Genomic DNA, 13,914 nt, shown 5'->3' on the forward strand with positions numbered 1-13,914 from the left:
TCTTCTATTTCCAGCATTGAGCACTGTCCTTGGCCTATCCAATGAGTATTCAACCATTGTGTGCACTTATCCTACATATCAACCTGAACACTGAAATGTTCAACCTCAGAACTGAAATGCTGATCAACTCCCAGAAGCTAAGCTGCCATGTTGCACCATGTCAAGGAGAGCCTTCCACAGAGCCTCAGTGTACATGGGGCCTAGCTCCTTCCCACCTCTACTGTTCCTGTGGATCAAGGGTCCTCAAACTAAGGCCACATGTGACCCCCAGAGAACATTTATCCAGCCCTGGATGTTTTTGCTGCTGCTGCCTGTCCTGCTTAGCAGCTAACTCATCCTAAGCCTGCAGTTGCACATGTGTGGGATGTGCACCACACTCTTCAACTCTCCTCCTTATCTGTCTTTCGACTCCTCAGTCTTGGGCATGAGTATTCAAATTACAGCCCATGGGCCACTATTGTTCATAGTTTTTTTTTTTAACTATAGTCCAACCCTCCAACAGTATGAAGCGCAAATGAACTGGCCCCCTGTTTAAAAAGTTTGAGGACCCCTGTTGGACTATCGGGTGGATAGTGCTGCATCATCATCATCATCATCATCTAATCATAATACATTTGTATTATTGATTCCCCTTCACTTGGTGGCAATTCTGTCCTTCAAGTGATGAAGGACAAAAATGCTAGAATTATCTTTGGTTCATCTTATACTCTGACACTTCATAGTTATTCTAGTAGGAAATGTCAACTTTGCTTCAAGACACATTAGCACCTCTTGCTTCTCCCACAGCCTGGACCACCATCAACTTCCACATAAATTATTCCAACCACTCTCGTTAGTCTCCCTGCATCTGCTCTTGAATCTACTCTCACCCCCCCCAAACTTCTTTTATAACATAAATCAAGGCTTTATACTCCTGTGTTTAAAGCAGACCTAAGGCAGCAGTGTATTTTCCTCAGAAAAAAATGCAAAGTTTTTCCTGTAACATCGGACCTTCCAAATAGCTGGATCACTACTTCCCTATGTTTTTCAAGTTTGCTCAATTATTTCTTCCTTAAAATGAGGTGTCCTTTAGTTACCCTATTTTATTGTCATTCCCCCAAGCCCTCTTACCAGACAATTTCTTGTGGGACCACACCAGGTAATGCTCATGGGTTATTTATGATGGTGCTCAAAGAACCATATGGGATGCCTGAAGATTGAGCCTGAGTTGGCCAAATGCAAGGCAGTCTACCTATCTGACCCTCTGACCCCTTATCATGCTCTTTTCTTCTATTTCCATTCTTGTCACCATTTAACTTTAGGTGTATAACATATGTATTATATTTATTCTTTATTGTCTATCTTATATTTGTTAAAATATAAGCTCCATATGATGAAAATTTATCTATGAAAACCATCCATTATCTAAAACTATGTCTGACATATGGTAGGTTCAATGGCGAATAAAATATAGGGTCTGCTAAATAATTAGAAGTTCATAAGGGAGCGGAGAGATAGCACAGCAGTAGGATGTTAGCCTTGCATGTGGCCGACCCAGGAAGGACACAGTTCGATTTCCGACATCCCATATGGTCCCCTAGTCTGCCAGGGGCAATTCTGCGTGCAGAGCCAGGAGTGAACCCTGAGCGCCAATAAATAAATAAATAGTTTAAAAACTTGATGTTCCTAAATATTAATACAAGAACAAACATGATGCATGTATTGGTACAAGTAATAAAACTCCTCTCTGTGACATATTATCTTTATGGGCTGTGCAGCAGAGTGAACATTGCACAAGATCTGCAATCAGGGCTGAAATAACTTCTGTCTCTTAGTACTTCTGACTTTAAGACAATTCACAAGAATCTCTATCTACCTGAAGAGTAGGGATAGGAACACTTGCCTTTGCTCTCCCAAGGCTGCTGAGAAGAGGAAACAAATGTGATACTTTCTTTGCAAATGGTGATAAGGTAGATAAGCAGTTCTTTAGGTAGATCGAGATTTGAAACTTTCAATCATATCGACTGCTATTCTGCTATATAACTCCGAAGAGTCCAGTGCCCTCTGCACAGTCTGACATTAACCTTTGCTTGTTCTAGTGCTGACCTCAAGAAACCACAGTTCCCTTAGCCTTGCATGTTTCTCACCCTCTCCTTTCAGTTCCATTTCAGGAGCATGGGAAGCAGGTGCTGAATACCTGCTCCCTGCTGGCACAGGTGGCTCCCGGAGTCCCTCCTTACGGACCCCAAGGAGCTAAAAGAAGCCCAGTCACCAAGTTCTGAACAGAGGCATTGCTCCACCAGAGCTTGGGTGGGGAGAATGGTGGACAAACATCTTTGAGGGGACAAAGATTAAGTCTCTTTTCCCATAGTGTCAAAACTGGGGGGTGGGGGGTGGGGGTTGTGTGAATGCATGCTCATCACCCTGCAGATTTACTGAGAGACCTGAGCAAAGTTCTCCAATAGTAGCCGAAATAAGACATGGGTACAGTTGTCTCCTGCTGCCTGAAGCTGGCCAGAGTTCTCAGAGTGTCAGAAGAGGACAGTTTTATTGAGATTTTTCATGTAGCTAAGAGTAGTGAAAAACATGCTTGCGCCAGAGAAACAGTATAGCTTGGCTTGTACACTGGTTCCTGGAGGCCACCAGGAGTGATCCCTAAGCACAGAGCCAATAGTAACCCTGAGCACCACTGGGTCTGCCCCTACCAAAAAAAAGTGTAAAGACACGTGCCAAAGAAGGCCTAAGAAATTGCCGTTTTTTAAAACACCTTCAATAGCATGTTATTCTTCCACAGATGGACGCTGATCTATCAATGCTAACTCATTGCAGCAGAACACTTTTTTGAGGCATTGACTTAGTTTTATATATTTTAATTACCAATAAGTCAGTCTCATTATATTGTAAATAAAATTGTGCATTAGGGAAGTCTTTTTTAGGAAAAAAGCTTGGATAAAAGCTATCTACAGTTTTTAAATACAAAATATATCCTAGTATAACTATATTTCATATATCATTCACACAACTCTAATACTGCTTGTGTTTTATTGTTAGATTAAGTTATAGCTGTGGGGAATGATTAGACTTTAGTTTATTTTTTAAACAATTAAAATGTGTTCATTCAAAGTACTCTCACAAAGATAATCCTTGACAAGGGTTAACTTTCATTTGTATAATGAAAGTTTTCTGTTTTGTGACGAAGATTATGCTTATTTTGAGAAAAATGTCACGGGTTTACCCATGAGACCCTCATCAACCTACAAAACAGCGGCTTCATACTGTGTGTGAGAAAGGAGAAGCTTGAGAGAAAGGGATTCTCGCTTTCCTGTGTTTAATCAGAAGCACGGCTTATTTATAATGCTTTAAATGCAGCATTTCACCACTTCGTACTTATTTGCACGAATTTTCAACTGCATTGTAGATTTTGCAGGAGAAACTGGCTCAAACATTTCTGTGCCTGCTGGAGATCGAATTTGCAAACCCTTTTGTGTCCTGAAAGGCAACAGATAATCAAAAGAGGCCGAGGAAAGCCGCCAGATGATGCCCTGAACCTCAATCACAGAACGAAAATAGCAACTTGGGCAGGTGCAGCTCCTATTCCCGCTCCGCTTTTGATGCGGCTGAAAGGGGAACAAAAATCTCCTGCCAGAACCATCATCATCGGGGAATCGGTGTTCGAAGAGTCACACCGCTGAAGCTAGAAGGACATTCTGTATCATTTATTCTAAACCCGCTTTTTCTCAGTAACCAGCCAGGGTTTAGGGAGCGCAGGGCAAAACAGGGGGCCCTGCAGACAGACCCAAAGGCCCACGTTTCACACTTGGCTACAGGGATCTCCGAAGGGAGCCATCCTTGGGTGTGATCTCTTTTGGTCTCATAGAGACATTGGAGAGAAAACGAGCAGCCAATTCCTCGTTAGTATAGTGGTTAGTATCCCCGCCTGTCACGCGGGAGACCGGGGTTCAATTCCCCGACGGGGAGATGACTATCTTTTGTTTTCTCCAACCAAAGAGGGATTCTTTTTTTATTTTCTCTGCACAAACCTGTTTACAAATAAAACCAGCTAAGATACCATTTTAAGACTCTTTTTAAAAGACTCTGAACCTCGGTGCACACCGCACACAAAGAAAGGCTCCGTGAAAGGCCCTGAGAGCTCATTGGCCGAGGGGAGGAGATTTGAAAACAAACACTTGCAAGGCCCTCCTCCCACCGGAGCTCCCGGCCCTGCGTTGGCAGAGACCCACGCATGCGCAGTGGCGCCCCGCCAAATCGCTCCTCCGGGTCACGAACTCCGCGCGGAGAGCCAATGGGGGAGGGGAGAGCGGAGGGGGGCGGGCTCTTCGCCCCGAGGGGTGGGGTGGGGGCAAGAGCGGAAGTGGCTGCCCAAGAGGAAGGAGCGGTTTCCTTTCCCCTTGGGGACCCAACTAAACTGGGAACGACATTCTCCCGCCTCCTCAGATTTCGTCCGATCCGAGTAGACGGCGGGCTATCAGGAACATCTGGCGCCCAAGGAAATGTCTCTCGTTCTGATCAGTGCCGGTGGAGGAGCGGAGAGGAAACCAAAGGGGCGGAGGCGGGCGGCCGGAAGAGGCGCCATGTTAGTCAGTCCTAAGGAACTGCGCGAGGCTCAGCCCAGCAGGACCTCGTGGCGCAACGGTAGCGCGTCTGACTCCAGATCAGAAGGCTGCGTGTTCGAATCACGTCGGGGTCAAAGTCTTTTGGCTTCAGGCATAGTTTTTGCTCAGCGCATTGTTTTCCCGCCACTTTTTTTTTTTTAAACTTTAAAGAATAAGAAGGCCGGGCTTATCTTCTGTGGAAGGGTCTTAAGACTGATGTTTTTTTTTTAAAAACTGATTATTTTTTAATAAAATCTTTATTTAAGCCCCATGATTATAAGCATGATTGAAGTTGGGTTTCAGTCATAAACTGAACACCCCCCTTCACCAGTGCAACATTCCCAACACCAATACCTTCCCTTCCTCCTTCCCAACACCTGCCTGTATTTGAGACAGGCATTCTACTTTTCTCACTCACTCTCACATTGTCATGCTAGTTGTTAGTGTAGTTATTTTCCTAACTACACTTACCACTCTTTGTGGTGAGCTTTATATTGTGAGCCTGTCCTTCCAGCCCTCATCTCTATTGTCTCTGGGCATTATTACAATAAAGTTCTTTATTTTTCTTTTTTTTTTCTTTTGAGTTTTTTAAAATTAATATCTTTAAACACCTTGATTACAAGTATGATTGTAGTTGGATTTCAGTCATATAAAGAGCACCCCCCTTCAGTGCAACATTCCCACCACCAATGTCCCAAATCTCCCTCCTCCCCACCCCATCCCACCCCTCCCTGTACTCTAGACAGGCTTTCTGCTTCTCTCATTCATTCACATTGTTCTCAATGTAGTTATTTCTCTAACTGCGCTCATCACTCTTTATGGTGAGCTTCATGTAGTGAGCTGGACCTTCCAGCCCTCCTCTCTTTTGTCTCTGAGAATTATTGTAAAAATGTCTTTCATTTTTCTTAAAACCCATAGATGAGTGAGACTTCTGCATCTTTCTCCTTCTGATTATTTCACTCAGCATAATAGATCCCATGTACATTCACGTATAGGAAAATTTCATGACTTCATCTCTCCTGACGGCTGCATAATATTCCATTGTGTATATGTACCACTGTTTCTTTAGCCATTCATCTGTTGAAAGGCATCTTGATTGTTTCTAGACTCTGGCAACGAAGCTGCAATGAATATAGGTGTAAAGGCATTTTTGTATTGTAATTTTGTGTTCCTAGGGTATATCCCTAGAAGTGGTATAGCTGGATCATATGGGAGCTCAATTTCCAATTTATTGAGGAATCTCCATATGTTTTCCATAAAGGCTGGACAAGACAGCATTTCCACTAGCAGTGAAAGAAAGTTCCTATCTTTCCACATCCCCACAAGCACTGATTGTTCTTGTTCTTTGTGATGTGTGCCAATTTCTGTGGCGTGAGATTGTACCTCATTGTTGTTTTGATTTGCATCTCCCTGATGATTAGTGATGGGGAGCATTTTTTCATGTGCCTTTTGGCTATTTGGATTTCTTTGAGGAACTGTTCATTTCTTCTCCCCATTTTTGATGGGGTTAGATTTTTTTTTCTTGTGAAGATCTGTCAGTACCTTATATATCTTTGATATCAGACCCTTATCTGATGGGTATTGGGTGAATAGTTTATCCCATTCTGTGGGTGGCTTTTGTATCCTAGGCACTATTTCCTTTGAGGTGCAGAAGTGTCTCACCTTAATAAAGTCACATCTGTTTATTTCTGCTTCCACTTGTTTGGAGAGTGCCGTTTCCTCCTTGAAGATGCCTTTAGTCTCAATAGCATGGAGTGTTTTTACCTATGTGTAATAGTTTGGCCTATTTTGAGAAGGTGGATGGTATTACTGAGAGTATTACTAGCCCACTGGCAATGTAATGTGTATGCACATACTTAAAAAAATTTTCTGCAAATTAGGTTTAGTCCCTTTTGCCTTTGAAAGCAAGTACCATGAAGTACACTTTTTTTGTTTTGTTTTGTTTTTGTTTTTTGTTTTTTTGTTTTTCGGGCCACACCCGTTTGATGCTCAGGGGTTACTCCTGGCTAAGCGCTAGAAATCACCACCCCCGCTTGAGGGGACCATATGGGACGCCAGGGATCGAACTTGGCTAGCACTTGCAAGGCAGACAGACACCTTACCTCTAGCGCCACCCCGCTGGCCCCTGAAGTGCACTTTCTAATGCTTACAGTATTCAAAACCCCTCTATATTATAGAAGTCCATATGCTTTAGACAGGCACTGAGCAATTTTGATACAGTTTATGTTTTCACCAATTCCTGCTTGGCCGTGACTAGTCTTAGCAGTTCTGACTTACCAGTTTTATAGTGGAGAATAAAACGTACTTAAATCACAGGCACCTTTAGTACCAAACTCTGCATTTTAGGTATGTGGCAAGTATTTGTTGACAAAAAAATTAGAAGCAATATTATGAAAAATTTATTTTATAGTTTATGGATTTGTTCCATCAAAGTCACTCATTTCTTCTGTTTGATGCTTTGAAAACAAACTAATTATTTTATTTAATTCAACCTAGTATGAAATATTAGGTTTTTCTGCCTTGTGAGGCAGAAAAAGCTGGTTATTTCATCTCATGAATCATTTTGTTATTTGGGACACTGATGATGGTAATGTTGCACTGGTGATGGGGGGGGGGGTGTTCTTTACATGACTGAAACCCAACCACAATCATGTTTGTAATCAGGGTGTTTAAATAAAATATTAAAAAATATTTTTATGACATTGTTATGATCCTGTATTTTTACTTTGTATAATTTTTCATTCCCTTTTTTATTGGGTTAGGATAAGTCATCCATTGCTAGGAAATGTATGTATTGCTGCCTAAAATGAGGCTGATGTTGTGCTAGGCATTGAGGATAAGGAAACATGAAGTAAAAAAAGTGAGTTTGTTGTTTGTTTTGAGCAGTAGGTTATAATTACAGTTTATTTACTGTTTTTTTTTAGTTTTTGGGTCACACCCGGCGATGCTCAGGGGTTACTCCTGGCTGTCTGCTCAGAAATAGCTCCTGGCAGGCATGGGGGACCATATGGGACACCGGGATTCGAACCAACCACCTTTGGTCCTGGATTGGCTGCTTGCAAGGCAAACGCCGCTGTGCTGTCTCTCCGGGCCCTTATTTACTGTTTTAAGTAATATTTAACATTACTCTATATGAAATTTAATATTATTTAAAATATTTACAATTATTTCCTTTGATAGTTCAAGAAGAGACTTTTTAATGATGGCCTCATAAAGAAGAATTTTGAAAAATAATGCCATGAGTTTAAAGCATATGTTAGTTGATATATGGGAATGTCTTCTGTTTCAAGCATATTCCTGCCTTTCCAGTTCTTCAGTGATGAAAGTAGATGAAAGTATCTCTGTTTGCTATGGCTGTCATAGAAAAATTCCATGAACTCCAGACAAGCAACAAAAATTTTCTCACGGTTTGGGAGGCCTGAAATCCAAAATCTGAGAACACTAGATTTGCTCTCTTCTTCTTCTTCTTCTTCTTCTTCTTCTTCTTCTTCTTCTTCTTCTTCTTCTTCTTCTTCTTCTTCTTCTTCCTCTTCCTCCTCCTCCTCCTCCTCCTCCTTCTCCTCCTCCTCCTCCTCCTTCTTCTTCTTCTTCTTCTGAAATCCAAAATCTGAGAACACTAGATTTGCTCTCTTCTTCTTCTTCTTCTTCTTCTTCTTCTTCTTCTTCTTCTTCTTCTTCTTCTTCTTCTTCCTCTTCCTCCTCCTCCTCCTCCTCCTCCTCCTCCTCCTCCTTCTTCGGAGGCCTGAAATCCAAAATCTGAGAACACTGGATTTGCTCTCTTCTTCTTCTTCTTCTTCTTCTTCTTCTTCTTCTTCTTCTTCTTCTTCTTCTTCTTCTTCTTCTTCTTCTTCTTCTTCTTCTTCTTCAGATTTGCTTTCTTCTTTTATTTGTGCTGGGTTTATAGGTGGCCACCTTCTCATGATGTCTCACATAGTCTGTTCTTTCTGTTGTGTAATCCTGGTCTTTCTCCATGTGTCCCAAAGTTTCCTTCTTTTAACTTCAGCCATGTTGAAAGAGGGTCAGATCTATTCACGACTTCATTATCAGTTTATACCTTTTACAAGGCCTTTAATCTTCAAATACACACATTGTGGCACTAGGGGTTGGACTTCAACATATAAATTTGAGGGGAAGGACACCATTCAGACCTTATCAGAAGCCATGTTCTTACACACACATTCATACTCACACTCAACCCCTGCATTCTGTACATATACTACACATGTCTATAACATTGCTTATTTGGACCAAGTTCACATTGGACCAAGTATGTTAGCTCATTTGTACAAAATCTTGTTGTGAGGCAGAAAAAGCTGGTTATTTCATCTCATAAATCATTTTGTTATGACAGTCTCAGCAAATGAATAGTGTCTCTGGAGAACTACTAGTACTCTATTATGGCTGGAGGTGGGGGGGGGGGGGATAAAGAGATAAATCTGTTAAGGCCAGCTTGAACTTTATAAAGAATGCCAAAAAGTTCTCTAGAGCTGTTGTTCCCAGACAAGCACCCTGGGAACATGTTAGAAGTACAGTTTCATGCCACAGACACTAGACTTAAAAACATTCTGGCAGTGGATTCTAAAATCCTGAGTTTTAACCAATTTGAGAACCACAGACAGACTATAAAGCAAAGTCAATTTGGAGGCGTTTTGTCACAGGTTCCTTAAGATTAAATAAAATAAAATTCATCAAAATGTTTTATATTGGGTCTGGAGACATAGTACAGATAAGACACTTGCCTGCATGCTTCCATGCTGCTGACTTGGTTTGATCCCAGCATCCAATATGGTCCACTGAGCATTTCCAGGAGTAATTTCAAAGTGCAAAGTCAGGAGTAAAACCTGAGCATTGCAAGGTATGATACTCTCCCAAATATAAGGTTTTGTGTGTTGTAAAGCAGTCTACATATATCATTAATAGAACTTCCAGCTTCTCTCTCAAAACTGGACATTTGTAACTACTTACAGTGGCCTAATGCTGACTTGCTTAACTTTGAAATAATATCAAATCTAATGCTGCATTTTAACTTGAACTTCTACAACCATTTCATGGCATCATGTATAATCAGAAGTCAGCTCTGGATATACAAATAGAACAATTAAATTCTATGCAAAACTAAGACCACACTCCACAGTGGGCTGTGCCACTCATCATAGCTCACTACTATTTTGTGGCCTACATTGTAAAAAAAAATAATAAATTCTTTTTTTTTTTTTTTTGTTTTTGGGCCACACCCGTTTGACGCTCAGGGGTTACTCCTGGCTATGCACTCAGAAATCGCCCCTGGCTTGGGGGGACATACGGGGATCGAACCGCTGTCCGTCCTACGCTAGCGCTTGCAAGGCAGACACCTTACCTCTAGTGCCACCTTCCCGGCCCCAAATAAATAAATTCTATGCAAAACTAATGGAACCCCAAAAGTTAACTATGTGTTTAAAGACATTAAGAACTTCAAAAAGGAAAGTATAAAGTAGATGCAGTTATTCAAATCATTTAGGAGGAATATGTTTGGAAGCATTTCTTTTCTTTCTTTTTTTGCTTTTTTTTTTTTTTTTGCTTTTTTGGGCCACACCTGCTGACACTCAGGGGTTACTTCTGGCTATGCACTCAGAAATTGCTCCTGACTTTCTGACTCGGGGGACCATATGGGACGCCAAGGAATTGAGCTACGGCCCATCCTAGGTTAGTGCGTGCAAGGCAAACATCCTACTGCTTGCGCCACCACTCTGGCCCCTGGAAGCATTTCTGACAAAGTTACAGCAACAATCAATTTTAGGTTGAAGTTTCACACAGAAGCATTTTTGTTTTTCAAGGTTTTAAGTAATAATGATAAAGCATATAAAGAATTTTAATTTGCCTCAAAATAAAATAAAATATTATTTTATTTGTCTTTTGGTGAAGTAATGTGGTTTTAATTGATATTTACTTAAAAAGATGTGAGGGGAAAGTGAGAAAGTGTGTGTTTAAAGGAGACCAGGGGGGTTAAGAGCAAACTGAAATAAAATTTTAGATATTGGACTTCATTCTAGAGTCACCCACAACCCAGTACCCTGGGCCATAATTTCTCTGCCTTTGCTTTCTAGAACTCTCTCCTTACAATACCTGAATAAAACTATCTACTTCATTATATGTAACACACAACACACATATGCATTTATAATAAGAATAGAACACAAAATCCCAAGCTATTTTGGAAGGAGCAGTAGGATCACACTTGATGGTTGTTGGAGGGGGGGTTACTCTGAACTGGAGAGAAGATTTTTTCCCCTTTGCACTAGGGAGTAGATGTTGTTGGAGATAAAACTTGGGTCAGCTTCAAATTTCAGGTTTTGTTTTGTTTTGTTATTTTGTTTTCAGTTTGGGGTCAGACATTAAGTGTTCAGGGTTGTTCTTGGTGGTACTTGGGGGACCAGGTGGTTCCAGGGATTGAACATAGGCCTCCAGCATGCCTTCATGCAAAGCATATAATTCAACAATTGAGCTATCTCTCCTGGCACGCGTGCGTGCGTGTGTGTGTGTGTGTGTGTGTGTGTGTGTGTGTGTGTGTGTTTCAGAGTCTTCATCCTTGTAGAGAAAATCAGATCCAGAAGACAAATGGTAAAATCCATTCTGAGAGGGAATATCTTCTATTAAAACAAGAGAGGCAGGGGCCGGAGCGGTGGCGCAAGCAGTAGGTCGTTTGCCTTGTGTGTGCTAACCTAGAACAGACTTCAGTTCGATCTCCTGGCGTCCCATATGGTACCCCAAGCCAGGAGCAATTTCTGAGCACATAGCCAAGGAGTAACCTGAACGTCACCGGGTGTGGCCCAAAAAACCAAACCCTCCCAAATAAGAGAGGCAAAAGAAAAGGCTTGGCCATCCCAGGCAGGTGGTTTGGCCAAATGTGAAGCAAGGTCATCCACTGAACATGGGAGAAAATGGGGGAAAGGGGTATGTTAAAAGAAGAGGGAAGCAAAGAAATGGATGGTAATTCCAGAAAATAAGTAGCTTGCTAATCAGTACTGAGTACTTGTGTGAGGTCTGAGGTAATGAATTAAAATCAGTCAATTCAACTGTATGATTTTTCTCCAACAATCTTTGCCTTTTGGGTGCAAGTAATGAATCTAACAGGATTCAGTCCAAGTGAGACTGAGGTTCTCCCAAATAAGAGAAATAAAGTCACCAGAGTAAGAAAAAGTGTCCAGTGAAAATTACAAGTATAAATAAAGCAAAGTTGAATAAGTGAACATGAACACATGACTACAGTAGCAAAATTAACTTTAAGTTGTTGGGGCTACAGAGTGATAGCACAGTGGGTAAGGCATTCGCCTTACATACGGCCAACCTGGGTTTGAACCCAGGCATTCCATATGGTCCCCCAGGCCTGCCAGGAGTGATATCTGAGTGCCAAATCAGGAGTAATGCCTGAGTGGCACCAGGTGTGGCCCCAAAACAACAAACAAAAACCTTCTAATTCATCAGTTAGTACCTTTTGGTAGATTTATATAGCATGTATTAACATTATTAAAAGCAATTCCATTTTGTCAGCATAGTTATGATGTTCTTACTGTCTCTTTAAAAAGCAGTTATTATCAGTAAAAGGATCAATGAATATTTTTTAAAAAGAAGTTGTTGGGGCTAAAGGATTGGAGGTCTCAAATAAGTCAGTGAGCGCACAATAAATTGACAACTGAAATGCTTGGAATTAAGACTTAGAAGGTAAAATACTAAGTTAAAGTTGAGTCTTAACAGTTGATAGATGAGATGGACTAGAATAAGTTACTGGAGATAAAGAAATCAGAGATCTAATAGGCTAAGTGTTGGTGTCACATGGCCCATTCATAAAAACGTTGAATTATGCAGGTGGAATGGTGAGAAAATGTCAAGCATGAAGGAAATCCATTATTTCTGAGGAATGTTGTTCAGGAGGTTAACCAAGGTTAATCAAGGATAGTGGAAGAGATCTTACAAGGGCATTTAACCAGACAATATGAATTTTACATGGTTTTGAAGGAGGATACAGTTTGGAAGCAGTAAACTGTACTTTAACTAAAAAGACATTCATTGAGTAACATAATCAGCCTGAAGGAACAGACAGAATGAGAAAAAAAAAATCATCCCTTAGCATAGAAGACAAAAAATGCCTTAATTAAAAAGTGTTGAGGACCGGAGCATCATACAGTGGAAAGAGTGTTTGCCTCGGGCCCGGAGAGATAGCACAGCGGCGTTTTCCTTGCAAGCAGCCAATCCAGTACCTAAGGTAGTTGGTTCGAATCCCAGTGTCCCATATGGTCCCCCGTGCCTGCCAGGAGCTGTTTCTGAGCAGACAGCCAGGAGTAACTCCTGAGCACCGCTGGGTGTGTTCCAAAAAAAAAAAAAAAAGAGTGTTTGCCTTATACACAGCCTACCTGGGTTGAATCCCCAGCATCTCATATCATCCCTCAAAAACAACCAAGAGTAATTCCTGAATGAAAAGCCAGGAATAAACCCTTTGGCACCACCAGGCATAGCCCCAAACTATGGGGCCAAAGTGATAACAAAGCAGTAGGCTTTTGTTTTGCATTCAGCAAACCCCAGTCAGACTCCAGTTCGACTCCCAGCATCCCATATGATCCTGAGCCTGCCAGGAGTAATCCTTGAGCATCACTGGGTGTGGCCAAAAAAAAAAAAAGAACAAAACAAAAAACTGTTGTGAGCAATACTTGGGCACACCTAGCAGGATTCTTTTTTTTTTTTTTTTTGGTTTTTGGGCCACACCCGGTAACGCTCAGGGGTTACTCCTGGCTATGTGCTCAGAAGTTTGCTCCTGGCTTGGGGGACCATATGGGACACCGGGGGATCGAACCGCGGTCCATCCAAGGTTAGCGCAGGCAAGGCAGGCAAGGCAGGCAAGGCAGGCACCTTACCTTTAGCGCCACCGCCCGGCCCCCACCTAGCAGGATTCTAAGGCCCAAATTGAAGATTCATGACTAAGTAGTAGATGTAGAGAGGCAATCTCAGTGTTGTAGCTTACAAAAGAATCTTCAAATAGGGGCCAGAGAGATAGCATGGAGATAAGGTGTTTGCCTTGCAAGCAGGAGGACAGTGGTTCGAATCCCAGCATTCCATGTGGTCCCCCAAACCTGTCAGGAGCGATTTCTGAGCGTAGAGCCAGGAGTAACCCTGAGCACGGCCAGGTATGACCTCAAAAATAACAAAACAAAACAAAATAATCTTCAAATATCCTTGTGTTGAGAGAGTCTAAAGATCTTTGTGTTTAGAGAGTCCAAGGGCTGGAGTGATAGCAGTAGCAGAAAGGTATTTGCTTTACATGCAGCTGACCCAGGATGGACTCCCTGCATCC

General features: G+C 41.7%; 3 non-coding genes across 3 annotated transcripts; all 3 read left to right on the plus strand.

Annotated features, from left to right (window-relative positions):
• The first annotated feature begins 3,885 nt into the window (after positions 1 to 3,885).
• Positions 3,886 to 3,957, plus strand: TRNAD-GUC (transfer RNA aspartic acid (anticodon GUC)). The gene has a single exon. It is a non-coding gene; the product is annotated as a tRNA-Asp (tRNA).
• A 658-nt stretch (positions 3,958 to 4,615) lies between these two features.
• TRNAW-CCA (transfer RNA tryptophan (anticodon CCA)) lies at positions 4,616 to 4,687 on the plus strand. The gene has a single exon. It is a non-coding gene; the product is annotated as a tRNA-Trp (tRNA).
• A 4,991-nt stretch (positions 4,688 to 9,678) lies between these two features.
• LOC126023090 (small nucleolar RNA SNORA4) lies at positions 9,679 to 9,774 on the plus strand. The gene has a single exon (XR_007500302.1). It is a non-coding gene; the product is annotated as a small nucleolar RNA SNORA4 (small nucleolar RNA).
• The last annotated feature ends 4,140 nt before the right edge of the window (positions 9,775 to 13,914 follow it).

Source organism: Suncus etruscus, chromosome 11, assembly GCF_024139225.1.
Source record: "Suncus etruscus isolate mSunEtr1 chromosome 11, mSunEtr1.pri.cur, whole genome shotgun sequence".
In the NCBI taxonomy this organism is placed as follows: Eukaryota; Metazoa; Chordata; class Mammalia; order Eulipotyphla; family Soricidae; genus Suncus; species Suncus etruscus.